Source organism: Lontra canadensis, unplaced genomic scaffold, assembly GCF_010015895.1.
Source record: "Lontra canadensis isolate GAN:19392208 unplaced genomic scaffold, GSC_riverotter_1.0 scaffold95, whole genome shotgun sequence".
In the NCBI taxonomy this organism is placed as follows: Eukaryota; Metazoa; Chordata; class Mammalia; order Carnivora; family Mustelidae; genus Lontra; species Lontra canadensis.
This window is the reverse complement of record NW_022631089.1, coordinates 5029575-5047362: the sequence shown is the minus strand read 5'-3', so window position 1 is coordinate 5047362 and position 17788 is coordinate 5029575. Positions and strand designations below refer to the sequence as shown.

Genomic DNA, 17788 nt, shown 5'->3' with positions numbered 1-17788 from the left:
TATGATACTAACATAAACAGAGCTGCTTATGAGTGCAGAGGAGGAAACACTCGTTTGAGGAAGCTTTCGTAGAGCCTTGAGGAGATGAAAAGGTTTTCACCCAGGCAGTTCAGTCCATTCCCTTAATCATTCAACAAATAATGCTGACCCCCTCCTCCGAGATGACTGCTATAATGGCGTTGAGCTTGCAATGTGAGCAAAGAGCAGCATCGTCCCTTCCTTCCAGGTTTGCAATCACATAAATAACCCTGTAATTGTACACCACGGCAGATGCTACGTATAAAAGTTTCCAGGGTATAATGAGAGTGTATAGGAGACCTGACTCTTTGGGGGGAAGCTAGAAGGTGTAGGTCAAGGAAGACTTTATGAGGAAGTGACTCTGGTGCTGAGATCTAAAGATAAGTTGGAGTTAATTTAAGGCAATGACAAGGAATGGGGAAAAGTACACGAAGCAGAGGGAACAGGCTGTACAAAGGCTGTGGCAGGACGGTGCGCGATATATTGACACAGTGGAAACAGTGTGGTGTGGCTGGAGAGCAAAATGCAGTGGATGTGAGAGGCTAGATATGGCGGCGGGGAGCAGATCACCTGGGGCCCTATAACCCAGATTAGAGACGTCCAACCTTTTCAAGAGATTTAAACAGAGAAAATACCTGGTTAGAGTGAAAAAATACTTTTGCCTCAGTTTAGAGACTAAGTTTCAGGAAGCCCTAGTCAGGAAGCTATTAGCAATATGTCTACATGATAGACTATAGTAACCTGGACTCAGTAAAGATAGAAAAGAGGAATGGAAACATTACAATTTATAAAGTAAAATCAACAAAATATAGTGGTGTATTGGCTATTAGCTATTTAGTGGTGTATTGCTCTGGCTTGAAGAATTGGATGGAGGAGCATGCTGTTCAATAGCGAACAATGGGAGAAGAACAGACTGGGAAGGTGTTCAGGAGTTTAGCTAAACTGGCTGTTTAGGATATGTCTAGAACGTGCAAGTGAAAACACTGTGAATTGGATATATCAACCTGAAACTGAGAAACTAGAGATTCATATGTAAAAGTCACAAAAATATGCCTGGTAACTGAAGACCAAAGGAAGTGTGTCTGTACAAGGAATGTACAGAATGAAAAGAGACAAGGATTGAAGAATATGCCTTGAAGGGCATTTGACATTTCAGGATTGTTTTGAGAAAACTGAGTCAGCAAAGAAGAAAGAGAAGGAGCAGCCAGAAAATAGAGGACATCCCAGGAGGACGTGATGTAGAAGTAAGGAAGGAGAGTGTTGAAATAAAGATGGAGTACTCAGTTGGGTTTAGCATTCTAGAAACTCAAGTAAAATCAGGGCTAATATTGCCCGCTGATTTAGATTACTTATAAATGTCATGGATGACCTGATGAAGAATTGTCACAGTAGGGTCATGAGATTGCAAGCTGAATGGGAGTGGTTTGATTAGTATGGAGATTGAAAAATTGGTAAAGTAAGTGTTAACTAATTTGGGCAAGGAAGGATTAGTGTAAATAAGGAGTAAGGGAGAGCTTTCAAAAATTGCTGAGATGAATGTGGGGCCATATTATAAAATTTAACTCACCAGTAATACCTAATTACAGTTTATGATGATTTTTAATTTATGAAATAGATTTACTTGTTGTTTTTACTCCTATAATCTGTTCAATTTCATCTTGTTTCTGGCACTTTGGTACCTTCTCTCTGTTCCTCTCAATCATACTTTTATTTGTCATATCAAGACAAATTATTGCCGTTGTCTTTGCCTAGCATTCTGTCCCTCCATTCCAGTTTAACTGATCTTTTCTACCTGGTTAGACAAGGATTTTAACCACAGGATACTTGTTTGTATCTTGTACCTTTGTATATCCAGTCTCAGTGTGACCTTCTTTTGGCTTCTGTTTTTCATGCCTTGATTGATGGAACCCATCAATCATGCATAACGACCTGGTTTTCTAGGATCTTCTGAGCTTTGGTACAGGAGCCATGCCAGCTGAGACATATAAGTGCATTACTAGACTGTCAGTAATGTTAGACATTCCACAATAAGTGTTTAATAAATTTAGGTAAGCAATTGTTCCTTTCCAAAAAGTCAAATATCTCTAAACATGGTAACGAGAATCATCACCTTAATTCAGTTTCAGTTCCCCTTTTCATTGTTTTCAAACAAATTTTTATTACACAAAGGTTTTCACATAAGTGGATATTTCTCTACTTTGTACACAATTATACTTAATTCTCCACAGAATGGTGCTTCTTAACTTTTCATCTGGTGATGGCAAGCACTAAAATCCTGATTTTAACAGAATACAAATGCCTCTGTGATTTAAGTTGAAAGCAGTATTTGGTACTTGGCTCTTGTATTCAGTTATCTGAAATATACCAATGTCTTATTCAAAAATAAGAAATAAATTATCTGTAGGCACGACAGTGACAATAGTCAACCATTATATGCTGTCAACTGAAACCAGTAACTGATAGTTGTAGTGATTTTTTAAACATCAGCCAGCCTTTTCTTTAGTCCTTTCCTTCAGATGACTTCTCTGAAGTTATTGTTGAGGAGCTCAGCCTTGAGCTTCCTCTCACAGTTCATTAATAAGGGTGAAGCACTATTCTAGGAATCAGAACATGTCACCTCCAATATGACCTCCCATTCCACCCATTCTTCACATTCCTGGGTCCTTCTCTTTAGGAATTTCAGGTACTACAGCTTCTGCTGCTATTACCAGAGAAACCACTCCAGCAGCATCCAAGAAAGGAGTTCTTACAACCTTAGTTGGATCAATGATTCCTTTTCCACCATATTCACAAAGTCTCCAACTATAGCATCATAACCAACTTCTGAGGAACTCTGTATAATTTTCTCAACCATCAGTGACCCTCCAACATGGGCATTCTTAGCAATGGTCATTGCAGGAATTTTAAGTGTTCTTTTAGTAATTTCTATACCAATGTTTTGATCTTCATTAGTTGGAGTTATTGAATCTAAGGCTGGAAAGCACCAAAGCAGGGCACAACCCCACTGCCTTCTTCAACAGGAGCTTGTGTAGCTTTGACAGCATCTGTAACTCTCTTCATTCACTTTAACATCACTTGTCCCACCAAACTTCAGCACAGCTATTCCTGAGCGTTTTGCCAGAAATTATTTCAGCTTTTCGTATTTTCTAGTTGTGATGTCTAACTGCTCAATGACTTCTTGAATATGGTTTTCAACTTGAGCCTTGTCACCTTTTCCTTTAAGAGCATGGCATCATCTTTTGTCACAATGACCTCTCTGACTTTTCCTAAGTCATGAGGCTGAACATCTTCAAGATTTAAAGTCAATCCTTCTCCACACATTTCACCACCAGTAGCAATAGTCATGTCTTTAAACCTGTTCTTTCTATTATCATCAAAAGCTGGAGCTTACACTGCTACAGCCTAAAAATCAACTTCTAGCTTTCTCAAAATGAGTGTACTCAGAGCTTCTCCATCAACATCTTCAGCGATTATGACCAGGGGCTTACAGTGAGTGTTGGCAATTTCAAGAGCAGGTACAATGGACTGGACACTAGGATTTTCTTTTCACTCAATAGAACATAGGCATCTTGGAATTCACATTTCTGAACTTTTGGTGTATTAATAAAGAGAAATATATCCTTGATCAAACTTCATGCCTTCTATAACTTCTAATTCATCATTTGATTTTTCCATCCTTTCATGTTATGACACCCTTTCTTCCAAACTTTTTCATTACATCAGAAAGGATTTTGCCAATTTGTCACCAGAAATCTTAGCACCCTGAGCAATTTCCTCAGGGGTCATCACAGGTTTAGACTGCTCCTTAAGTTGAACAATTACAACATCAACAGCAAATAGCACACCTCTCCTGATTTCCACAGGATCAGCACCCTTGCTAACCTTTTCGAAGCCTCCCTTGGCAATAGAGCGTGCCAAGACACTGATAGTGATGCCATCCCCAGTCCCTTCCTTTGTGTTATTGCCAACATCTTTGAATAAGTTTGATGCCAATGTTTTTATATTTATCTCTTAAGTCAGTTGACTTTGCAACACTCATACCATCTTTTGTTACTTTGGGACTTCCACAACTCTGTTCAGTAATTGCTGTTCTTCCCTTTGGTCCTGTAGTAACGGCTACAGCATCAGCTAAAAGGTCTATACCTTGAAGCATTAAGGTGGGCATCTGCACCAAATTTTACATCTTTGGCATCGCCCCAAGTGAGATGAGGCACCAGTGACCTGGATGCTAGCCTAATATGACAGGGACTACAGGTAATCCAAACATTTCTGCTGGGTGGTGGTGGGGCAAGCCACAGATGAGGCAGACCTTCAGAGGCCAGTAAGAGTTCAGTTTCCTTTGTCAAATGAAAGCTAGCCAACTGTGCCTTCCTTTAAAAGTTGACAGGTAGAAATAAAATTTTTATCAAGGGAGAAGTTGAAGAGGGTTTAGAGACTTGACTCTCTTCCTTCTTGATATCTCCATATTCTTATTTGTAAAATGAAGAAAATAATTTTTCCACATTGATTTTAAGAAGATTTATTGATATAAAGTTAAACTATAATTAATTAATAATTATTATCTGTAAGTTAAATGGAATTGTATATTTTGGGTAAGGTGTGGCAATTCATATCATATGAATATTGTTTTCTTTGCTTTTAAAGCTTCTAACTGGACATCACAGAACTACTTTATTTATAATTTCTTTGCCAATCAGTGTATCTTACTATATTATGTAATGTAAGTGGCAAATTAGTGGCATAGGCTAAATATAATGAAAGTGAGAACCTACTTACTTTTCCTGAAAGTGTTAGGTCATGTGATGGGTATTCCTGGTAAGTACAATAGAAAGAGATCATGTTCTTCCTGAAACTCATGTAACAGTGCTGATCTTAAAATAGTCCATGAAAACAATAGCTTACTTATATAGCAAGTTATGTAATATAAGACAGTTTTATATGTATAGTATCTCATCCTCAAAATGACCATTTGAGATTAATATGATTTTATAAACATGTAGACAAAGACTCAGTTTGGTTATAAAATTTGCTTGAAGTCACGCTGTAAGTAGTAAAGTGAAAAGTAAAACCAAGATTTCATTTGTTCAATTTCTCTGGTCTGTGGAATGTTTTTTCACACAGCTGAGTAAGGAGTACACTCATAAGCATACATCAGTCACCTGTGAATTAGTGGGGTAGTCCTAATCTGGGAACTGGGAAGATGTGCTCAGTTGTGATCTGTGTTCAGACACCAGCTTGCAAATGTTTTTAACTTCTGACGTGATTTAGCCAAATAGATTAAATAGAGGGCTCACTATTTAATTCTCCTTCACTCTATTTTGCATAGGATAAATGTGTGATAGAATAATTCTACATCACTGTTCTCAGATGGTGCTAACATAGAACACTGTGTTTGGCAAGTGGACTAGAGTGTTACAATGCCAAAAAACAATAATGAGAGTCCCTTTCTAATTTTCAAGAAGGTTAATTTTCTTAGTTATAAAGAAGTTATTTCTTATTTCTGAGTTTGCAGAAAATAAATTAATTTTCCAGGTTTTCTTTTTACTTCAATGTTTTCTGAAAACTTTTGCTACAACTTGTTTGCCAGTGAATGTTAATGGATGGCAAAAACCTAATAAAAACAAATAAAGAAGGAACATTAATACTAACAATTTAGGAACAATTGATTATTTCCAAAACTTTTTGTGTCTGATGGACAAGATTGCTTGTGGTTTTAAATTTATATTGCATATTAATAACAGTTGAAGTTTCTATTGTGAAAATTGTTCCTTATTCTTACTAAATCTTTTTTATCATCTCATTGCATTCTGTAAAGGATGTGATAGACCATAAGAAATAACAGTATTTCAGGAAATCTACCATCTAGCCTTGGAGCATAGTTTTTATGCATTAAAGTATAATTATAATCTTACAACATTGTAAATCAGGGCAGTTGTTGTTTTACAGCTGGCTTTGAATGACTCAGGGAAATGGTTTAAGTTGCTTCTATTATTTGATGTTGCTGCCTAACAAGTAGCCCCAAAATTTAGTTGCATAAAATGAAAGTCATTTTATTATTGTAGGGCTTTTAAGGGATTTGGGGGACTGATTCAAGGGATAGTATATGATCATGAAGTGACAGTAACCTATAAATTCTTTCTTGGGCTGTTTTGACAGGTTTGCATGTGGGCAAATCCCTCAAAGCAAAAATCTGCCCAGAGGCTTCTGCAGGGGTTTACTTGTCTAGGAGATCTAGGTAATGTTGATCACCAGCACAGGAAAAGCCTTTGAGTCAGAAGGCTCTGAAGAACGGTGGCAGCTTGGAGTCTTTGAACCACTGGCTTATTTTATCTATGGCTGGCAGAGGTTGGGTGCGGCTTCTCGGGATATACAAAGCAGGCAGGCCTTAAATGGCCCAAAATCTGCTTGTGTAAGCTATTTCTAAGACAATAGCATATGTAAAAATTTGTGTTTGGCACTAGAAGAATTTTGAGCTAATAGGTCTGTCTGCACTGAAGAGTAAACAACCTGGAGGCCAAATCACAGAGGCCTTCTTTTAAACTGATTTCCGTAACAATTATGCTTACAGTTCTGTGAGTTGGGTCAGAAATTACATCAGAATATGGTGAGAATGGCTCAAGCCTTCTTGTCTCCTGAGGTCTTATCTGAGATAACTGGAGCCCTGGTGGGTAGAGATGGTTGGATGAGTCAACTGGAGGCAGATATCTGGAGCCTCGGTTATGGCTGTTTGCCTGATTTCTGGGTTCTTCCCTTCGTGATATGTCCTGGGACTGAAATGTCTAAGAAGGTGTCTTTACTGACCTATCTGATGCTTGGATTTGGATCCTTAAAAAACTGAGAGCTAGCCAACCATCTCTCTCTCTGTCTCTGATTCTCTCTCTCATTTTGGATTTTTCACAGCATGGTGACTTCAAGGTAATGTGGATTGGGAATATAGGTGACGTTCAGTGGGGAGAGGTCCAGAGCCGACATCCAAGAAGGAATTCTTGAGATGTTTTTGGTGCAAAAACGTGGTTTTATTAAAGTACGGGGACAGCTGCTGCACCGGGGTAGTGAGGGGCGGCTGATTATATACTTGGGATTGGGGGAGGTAAGGAAAAGTGAGGTTTCGAAAGGATTTTCACATGTTAAGGACTCACAGGATACTGGATGCCTTGCCATGGTCAAGTTAAAGTTGTTTTTTCTCTAGTAAGACATGAAGACAGTTGAGAGCTTCCTGGAGGAGTAGAATGCATATCCCAGCCAGGACGGAGCTGGGGAGGTTGCAGTGTGTCGGTTTGTGCTTTGTCCTCAGCAAGACTTCTGCTCCCTCACCAAAGGTAGTTTGGCTTTTTACAAGCTGGGGCTGGCATCCTCCACAGCAAACATTTAGAGAGATCTAGGTGTAAACTACAAAGTTTTTTTATGATGTAACCTCGGAAATAACACAGGAACACTTACCCTGTCTTTGATAGTGCAAAAGCAAATTGTGGTGTCAGATCATATTCAAGGAAATTTCAGCTTATATTTAAGGGAGTGAATAGTTCATTAGGGATTAGGGGGCCATATTTGGAGATTACTACTACAAAGATAAATTTCTTTTTGTTGCAATTAACATTTTCTTTAAATTTAATACCTTTTCCTTTTAAAAATTAGTTGGCTAATACATGATTTTCTAACTAAAATAATATACATGGGAAAACATTTAATCTATTTTCCATGAGCTAGATTGAAAATTTAGTTTGATCTGAAATGGAATCAGATACATGCATATCAGCAGCATAAATGTATAGTTCAATAAATGTATAGTTAAGAAAAAATCTGAATATTCAAATAGTTTTAATAAAGGGTTTTCTTAATTTTCACTTCTATATTGTGCAATGACCACAATTACCTTCAAAGAACAGGGAAGACATAATAAACTATGTTAATAATTAGACTATCCCAAAGGTATCCCTATTTATATTAGAAATTGTGCTTTTGGCTGAATGAAAATAAAATGAGATTAGAGAAATTATGAATTCTTTAGAATGGAAATTATTTGGAATTGAGTATTGAACTTCATATTGTATGTGCTATTATTCATTATTTTAAGTATATTTCCAATTACTTTTTCTTTTGATTTTCATATTTCTGTGACGATTATATTAAGTACAAAACTATTAAATAGAAGAACATTAATATCAAGATTTATTAGAATTCCTAAAAATGCTCTTTTACCTTGATATGCATGGAAATGCGTATCATAGGCACACAAGGGGACATATCAAGTGAACTTCACAAATTAGAAGTAAATCCAAATGAGTTATAGAAAAATGAAATGAGGGATCCCTGGGTGGCTCAGTCAGTTGAGCATCTATCTGCCTTCGGTTCAGGTTATGATCCCAGGGTCCTGGGATCTAGTCCCATATGGGCCTCTTGCTAAGTGGGGAGCCTGGTTCTCCCTCTGTCTGCCACTCCCTCTGCTTGTGCTCTCTCTCTCTCTGACGAAGAACTAAATAAAATCTTTAAAAATGAAAAGAAAAGAAAATGAAAAAGAAAAATGAAACATGAGGGTGCCTGCATGGCTTAGTCAGTTAAGTATCTACCTTTGGCCCAGTTCATGATCTCAGTGTCCTAGGAGTATCATGGGGCTCCCTGCTCAGCAGGGAGTCTGCTTCTCCCTTTGCCCCTCCTCCCACTCATTCTCTCAATCTCTTTCTCTCTCTCTCAAATAAATAAAATCTTAAGAAAAAAGAAAAATGAAACAAGAAATTTTGTGACCATTATGTTTAAGTAAACTAACTCTAACCTGCCTTCTAGATACATACACATCAATTTCCCAGGTGTTGTGTTGTACCATGAAAATATACTAGACAGTTTTTAAAACTAAAAAAAAAAAAATAGCATTCAGAATGAAACAAAGTATGCAATAGCAGGTGTTCAGGCACATATGAAGAGATGTGGCATGACATCTCAAAAGAAGTAGAATTTAGTTAAGAATTAATTTTACCTTGCAAAATAATCAATACTTTCTTTTTAACTATTTCTTTGCTGATCTGGGCAAGTGCGACTAAGGATAATCTGCATGAGAAGTAGAATTTAATGTTGACTCTCAGAAAATGGATAAACCCAAAAAAGATCCTATTCCATTATATTTAGTTGTGTGGAGTTGTGCAGCTGAATCTAAAAATATCAACCTTTATAAATGTATATATTTAACAAGTTACCTATAACATGGATTTTGGCCAGGATTATCCAAGAGTGCATGTGAGGGTGTGGATGTGTATGTATGGGTGTGTGTGTTGTCTCAGAAATCCCAATGAATAAAGTAAATATTGAAAGAAATAGAATGAAACTACTTGAGAAGCTGAGATACAGGAGAAACTTAGAATAGAATGAAGAGTCAAGGTTTGAGTATATACGTCACCACATCCATGTGGTCTTGGATATGGTAGATAACTCCTCAACTTTTTTTTTTTTAAGTTTGTATTTAAATTCCAGTTAGTTAACGTACAGTGTAATATTAGTTTCAACTGTATAGTATAGTGATTCAAAACTTCCATATAACACCTGGTATTCATCACAAGTGTCCCCTTTAATCCCTATTACCTATTTCACCCATCAGCCCTCTCCACATCCCCTCTGGTAACTATCAGTTTATTCTCTGTAGTTAAGAGTCTCTTTATTAGTTTGCCTCTCTCACTACTTTTCCCCCTTTGTTTGTTTCTTAAAGTACACATGTGAGTGAAGTCATATGGTATTCATTGTCTTTCTCTGATGGACTTATTTCACTTAACATAATACTTTCTAGCTTCATCCATGTCATTGTAAATGCCAAGATTTCATTCTTTTTATGGCTGAGTAATGTTCCATTTTACATATATATATATCTCCATCTTTTTTATCCATTCATCAGTTGATGGTCACTGGGCTGTTTCCATAATTTGGGTATTGTGGATAATGCCGTTATAAACATTGAGGTGCGTGTATCCCTTTGCATCAGAATTTTCATAGTCTTTGGGTAAAATACCTAGAATTCCCCCAACTTTAAGTTTCTCTATCTCTAAAATGGGGATAATAATCCATTACAGAGTTGTGATGAAGATTCAATGAATAAGGGAAGAGAAAATTATTTAAAAATTCTGGAATGCTAATCAAAATTTTGATATGGAATTCAATTTAAACTTTCATCCATTGTACAGAACAGTAGTGATGTTTATACCAGAAACTGCTGAGAAACTGAGTTTGCGTTAGTATGTTAACACAAGAAACATCATGTATCAGTCAATTTTCTTGTTACTGTGAATTTGTAATGCTGGTTTCTATTAGGAGAATACTATTTCCTGGCTGAGGGAAAAGCCTTTATTTTCTATATGTATATATCTGTTATCTTAATAAAGTTGTTATTGCATTGGGTTATTTGCTTTGATTCAGGTTGCCTAGAATTTCCATTATGTAAATTTAGTCCCTACCCGAAATACTTTGTTTGGCAATTGCTTTCTCAATTTAAAAGTTTGTCTCACTTTAATACTCCACCCCAAGCTTCAATTTTTTTTTCTTTTATTAACTTTACACACTTGCAGTTTGTTACTTATACAACCACTGGGATTAGAATGACATATATGGGTGACTCAGCTGTTCTTTTGATCTGGACAAGAGATATTATCATTTAATTCCTAGAGACTTGGCAAATTTATTAAAGCTCAGTTTATGAAATTACTTGGCTAATATATCTCTGCAAAAGACAATCCAGGAAGTTAATATTGAGCTCAAAGTCTGGAAAGTTCTTTTCTCTTAGACCAAAGAGAAAGAAAAATCATGATGCAATTTGTTCATCCCAAGAGCAAGGAGATGCTTTACATTCTAAACCTGTTTCCAATGAATCTCCAATTGCTTTATTTTCTTATGCAATATGGATTAGCAAAAATGATCTGTATGTTCTTCTAGATGAAGGAAGGTAAAATGAATAAGAATCACAGAATTTTTTGAGAGAACTTTAGAGATCCAATATTTTTTAGACTCATTTGAATCATCAGAAGCCTCTCCTCCAATGAAATCGTGTATTGGAGAGCTGGGAAATAGAGGTGCTCTATCAGTGCTTTTTTTTTTTTTTTTCCCTATTAGTGCTTCTTGAACTTCAATGAAATCACCTGAGAGTCTTGTTAAAATGTTGGTTGTGGTCTGGAACAAGCCCAAGATCCTGCCTTTCTAATGAGTTCCCACGGTCGCTGCTGTGGCGGGTCCAGGGCAACATTGGTAGTTGATTGGTTCTAAATTTAGCTGAATGTTGGACACATCAGGGGATCTTTAAAAATACTGATGCCAGGGGCGTCTGGGTGGCTCAGTGGATTAAGCCTCTGCCTTCGGCTCAGGTCATGATCTCAGGGTCCTGGGATCCAGCCCCACATCGGGCTCTCTGCTCAGTGGGGAGCCTGCTTCCCCTTCTCTCTGCCTGCCTCTCTGCCTACTTGGGATCTCTCTCTGTGTCAAATAAATAAATAAATAAAATAAAATAAAAAATACTGATGCCACATCCCTCCCCTCTTCCACCTGGGATTCTGATTTAATTGATATGGATGTATCCTGGGTATTAGGATTTTAAAAGCCCCCGGGGCTATTCTAATGTGCAGCCAAGTTTGAGCACAACTGCTGTAGTAAAAAATGTGCATGTGAGTGTGCGCATGTATGTGTGTTGGGAAGAACAGGTGTTACAGATCTTATTTATCCTTCCTGATACCTCTCTCCTACACCATAATAAAAATACACTTAAAATCTGTGTAAAGACTGTGACTGAAACTATTCAGAACTTTTTAATATAAATGCATTTAAAAATGCATTGTTAGTAGAATTTTTGTTCTGTATTTCATTTCATTTAATAATACAACATAGATGAACAAACAGAATAGCACCACCATTTTTAATGATTGTGAAATATGAATGTTATATGATATGTTTTACTAATCCTATAATATTAGGCATTTAGGATAGTTTTTTCAGTATTAATGAATAGGGTGATGAATATTATGCATCAAATATTTTTGCACACAAATATTTTGTTTCCTTAGAATAGTAGAATTCCAAGGTTAGGCAGTAGAGGCAGTCAGCTTGGTGGGGAGGAGTATTTAAATCACTGATACTGTTTCAAATTGCCTGTGCATGGTGATAATAAAAGCAAACCAGCTTTTAGTCAGCTTTATTATTGTTATAAATTCTCTATACACAATGCCCCTCCTTATTGCCAGCACCCTGGGCATACTGTTCCCACCACCATGCCTTAGAAATGAGTTCTAAGCCAGTGCCTCATAATTATTTTCACAATCACTGTGTGGAAAGGTATGAGAATTCCTAGGGTTATAGATATATATCTCTCTATTTTATGAAGAAGGTCATACAGTATCTCTGATAGCAAAATCTAAATATAAATAGAAGAATGTTTATTTCAAACATTGAGTATCAGTACATTTAATATTTGACAGTTTTACAAAATTTATGTATTTTTTTTGCTAGAGAAACTAAATATTTGTTATTTCTGATAACCATTTGTGTTTCTTCTTTTGTGATTGGTTGCTGAGTTATTTCTTTTTTTTTTTTAAAGATTTTTATTTATTTATTTGACAGAGAGAGATCACAAGCAGGCAGAGAGAGAGAAAGGGAAACAGGCTCCCTGCTGAGCAGAGAGCCCGATGCGGGGCTCGATCCCAGGACCCTGGGATCATGATCTGAGCCGAAGGCAGAGGCTTAAACCACTGAGCCACCCAGGTGCCCCATGAGTTATTTCTTTTGACTATTTTTCTAATTCTGTTTATATTTTCTTATTGATATGGAAAAATAAGTTAGCAAAGTTGTCATTTGTTTTCCATAAAATACAGGTAATTTTTTCAAGTTTGTTTTTGTCAACTTAATCTGTTTTTGAGGTGATTTTTTTTCTTTTTCTTTTCTTTTTTTCTTCTTTTCTTTTCTATTTTTTTTTTTAGGTGTGGAAGTTTACATTTTTGTGTAGTTGGATCCATTGATCTTTTCCTTCTGGCTTCTTCTCCCACACCAAGTGTATGTAACTGGCCACCTAAGTTTTTATCCAGAATTCTTAATGTTTATATTTTCCTTTAGCTCTTTAATTCATTGGAAATAATTTTGTTGATTAGCGTTATATGGGGAGGTAATTTATTATTTTTTTCTCAAAATGTTTAGTTGACAAAATAACCATTTACTGCTTTGTCCATCTATTACCAATTACCTCATATTATATTTGATCAACTAACACATTAAAATATACTTATATGTATTCCTGAATGATCTGTTCTGTTCTGTTTTCATCAATTTCTTGTACTAGTATTAAGAGTTTCTGTTATTTTAGCTTTAGAATATCTTTAATATTTAGCAACAGAATTATTCTTTTTCAAATAATCTATTTTCCTGTGATCATTTTTTCAGAAAGATGTGGAATACTTTTTTTTCCAGTTTAAATAATAGTGTTCTGTGACTTTTATTTATAACCACTACATCTATATATTAATATCTGTTAGCCTTGGCAATTATATAGCAGAGGTCTTTCCATCCAGTAACATTTTGTAGATTTCATTCATTTAAGAATTATTTTCTGATATTCAGGAGAATCAATTTTGTCTTTCTTACACTATGCTTATATATTCTTAATTTTGTATATGTAAGATCATATGTGTATATATATATATATATATGTGGATTTGAAGTGTGTATGTGTGAGGTGTTGCTATCTGGCCTATGATAGGCTTCTAAAAAAATCACCACCCCACCCTTTTTTCATTTCCCTAGAGCTGTACTAATAGCCTAGTCCCAAACCCTATATAAGACAGAGGAAAACAAAAATCAAATGATTTTAAGAACAAAATATGTATAAGCCATAGAGATGTAGTAATTTGAAATCCAGAGAGACTATCTTGCTTATAATTGTATTAGAAAGTATCAAAACTAGGAATAGGGATTCCAGCTGACTCAGTTGGAAGAGCATGCAACTCTTGATCTTGGGGGCTGTGAGTTTGAGTCCCACACTGGGTGTAGAGATTACTTAAATAAGCAAAACGTGAAAAAACAAACTAGGAATAGAATAAAAGTCAATGGGCTGAATCATACTAACTGCAAAGAATTTGTAATCTAGTTGAAAATATAAAATGAACACAAATGAAAGATTCAGGCAAAACGCTAAGACAGTGCATGGTGAAACATAACCAGGTATAATAGAAATTCTGCATTATTAAATTTAGAAATGTGTATCAATATATTAGTTATCATTTACTAAGTAAATGTATTTGTCCAGAGTTCATTATAATAGTAAGCAGAACCAGGAAGATGTGCTTGGTTAGTTCAGTTTTGTGACAGAGTGCCAAGGTCAATTTTTGTCAACAAAGAAGTGAAACAGAACTGTCTAATAGTCCAGTTTAATGCACTCATTTTATTCAGCTATACATGGGAATACAAATAGAAACCTGCAACTGATCTCCTGGAAACTTTTCCAGCTCAGCAATCTGCGAACAATATCAAAGGACCTTGAAACAAGTATCCAATATGTGTTAAAGAAAGTTAATTTCACTGTTTTTTTTTTTTTACTCTTTATTTCTCTGCATGTACTCAGACACACAGACCAGTGCCACCACCACCATCACACACATCCACAAATTGCACAGATTTAGGATTATTAACTATTGAGTTTGTAACCTGCTTTTGATATTCATAATATTCATGTTTTTTTCTTACTTTCTATATCTTTATACTTTGTTTTCATAGCTTTTTATTTTTTCCAACTTTTTAGTATAAAATTATATTAAATTATTTTTAAGATTCTAATATACTAATTTTACTTGTTTGGAAGACTTAAACATAAATTTTTAGTACTAATAATTTTATTCAAGAGTAGAAATAAATTTTTATCCTAAAATAGTGAATAAGAAGAGGGTCTGCATTTTCCAGGTCCACATTTTCCCTCCACCAAAATCAAAAGGCAGGTGGAAAGAAATATATGAAACAACTATTTTTAGAAATTAAACCAAAGTCACAAAAAAGGAAGGAAGGAAGGTGAAGAGAAAAGGGAGGGAGGAAGGGAGGGAGGGAAGAAAGAAAGGGAGAGAAAGAGAAAAAGGAAGGAAGGAAGAGAGGGAGGAAAGGAGGAAGGGAGAGAAAGAAAACAAAAATCAACATAGGACTGTGATTCCTGAGTAAAGGAAAATAAATGATGAAAGTCCCACAATCTTTTTAAGAAAGGAATCCCAAAGGAGCCTAGCTGGGTTGAGGGAAAGGATGTCAAAGTTTGGGAAGGCCAGGTTGGCTAACACTTGGATCAGAATAGTTGAAAGGAGAAAGATACATGGAGAAAGAGCTCTAGAAATCCACAGAGTATTCTTATATCTTGGGCTCTATACCAGTCTATACATGAATAGGGTGAAACTTGCATAGCCTGTGAAAAGTTTATGGGGAAGAAAAAGTTACCAGGGAATTATAAGTCAAATTTCCAAAGCTTATTTAGGGTTATTTGCCTGAGTTCTATGAATCAGAGTGAAAAGATAATTGAAGAAAAGAGGAGACATGCAATGGACATTCCAGAAGTACCTTCTCTTAGTAGTGGGGCTAAAATAACACTGCAGGAAAGACTAAGACTCATCTTTTAAAAGAAAAAATCAAGATTTTAAATGATTAAACTGATTCATAACTAACTTAATTGTCTGCCAGTGTGAACTCAAATAACTCAGTAAAACTACAGCAATATGTAGCACTCAACAATGTAAAATTTATGGGCACCTGGATGGCTCAGTTGGTTAAGTGGTTGCTTTTGGTTCAGGTCATGATCCCGGAGTCCTGGGATCACATCCAGCATTAGGTTCCCAGCTCCAAGGGGAGTCTCCTTCTCCCTCTGACCTTCTCCCTTCTCATGCTCTCTCTCACTCTCTCAAATAAATAAATAAAATCTTAAAAAAAAAACTAAAATTTAAAATGTTTGCAATCTATTATAAATTACTAATATGTAAAGAAACAAAGATTTGTGATACATAACCAGTAGAAAAATCATTTAATAGAAACAGAAATGACAGAGATGATAAAATTAACAAAGACATTAAATGAGCTATTAAAAGATGCTCAATATCCTCAGAATTTATAGAAAAATAGGAAAAAAAGAAAATTCTAAAAATGAAAACATTAAATTTCTGAAATATAAATTTTATTGGGTTGGTTTAAGAGCTGACAAACATTGAAGAATTAAATATAAAAATATAAGAATAAAATGTTAGTGAACTTGTATAAATAGTAACAGTATTATACAAAATGAACACAGAGGAAAATAAAGATTCAGTGAACTGTGAGAGTTTATCAAGCCCTTTAATGTATGAATACTTGGAGTCCCAGAGAGAAAGTGCAGAAAAAACATATTTGAAAAATAGTGGCTGAGGTTTTTCCAAATTTGAGAAAATTAGAAGCTCATAGATCCAAAAGTTTAATGAACCTGAAACAGTATATTAATAAGGAAGACCACACTAAGCATGTCACTATCAAATTTCTGGAAATGTAGGAAACCTAGGAAAAATAGAAAATCTTAATAATACCTATATAGGTGCAAAAATAATCACAATAGACTTCTCATCAGAAACTGAGTGCTGAAAGACAAAAGAGTGATAACTTTAAAATGCTGGATGGTAATAAAGGAAAATCTGTCAATACCACATTCTATACCAGCAAAATTATCATTCAAGAATTAAAGGGAAAATAAAGATTTTTTTCAGGCCAAAAAAAAAAAAAAAAAAAAAAAGAATGATTTTAGCTCCAAGCCAAGAAATGAAAAGTATTAAAAATGGCACATATGTGTAATTTTTAAAAAATTGTTTCATCTTTTAATTTTATTCAAAGGTCCTTGGCCATTTAAAAAAAATTATTTATTTGTCTTTTAGAGAGAGAGAGCAGAGGGAGAGGCAGAGGAAGAGCAAGGAGAGAGAGAATCCTCAAGCGTACTTTCCACTGAGTGTAGAGCCTGATGCTGGGCTTAGTCCCATGAACTCGAGATCATGACCTGAGCTAAAGCCAAGAGTCAGTTGGTCACTTAACCAGTTGAGCCACGCAGGCACCCCAGAAGATGTTTGACCATTCCAAAACATGGAAGATGTTTTCCATTCCAAAAATGGAACAATATGTTATGGAGTTTCTAACATGTACCAAAACAAAACAAAGGCACAGAAGATGAAAAGAGGGATATGAATATATACATTTTTAATACTATCAATAAATTGGTATAACATAATTTAAAGTAGACTGTGATCATTAAAAATGGATATTATAAACCTCAGAGAAATCAATAGAAAATAAAAGAGACATAGCTACTAAACCATAAGTGTATATAACATAAAGCCATTGAAACTTCACAATTTAAAAAAGCCAAGGAACAGAAAAAGGAATAAGTACCACACAAACCATTAGGATGCTAAGGCCAAGATAATAGATTTAAACCAATCATATCAATAATTACATTAAATGTAAATGATCTTGACACTCCCATTAAAAAGCAGATTAGCAAATCAGATTAAAAAGAAAAACTCAGGGCACCTGGATGGTGCAATTGGTTGAATGTCCTACTCTTGGTTTTTGGCTTAGATAGTGATCTGTGGATCCTGAGATTGAGCCCCATGTTGGGCTCTGCCCTCAGTGAGGAGTCTGCTTAAGACTTTCTCTCCCTCTGCCCCTCCTCCCCATGCTCCTTCTCTCTCAAATAAATTAAAATAAATCTTTTAAAAAAAGAAAAACTGAACAATATGCTTTCTACCAAAAGTAATAACAGATAAAGACAGATAACTGA

The 17788-nt window shown here is 35.4% G+C and overlaps 1 pseudogene; it reads right to left on the bottom strand.

The window, feature by feature from the left end:
• Nucleotides 1–2621: 2621 nt before the first annotated feature.
• LOC116854830 lies at nt 2622–11233 on the bottom strand (annotated as a pseudogene).
• Nucleotides 11234–17788: the final 6555 nt, after the last annotated feature.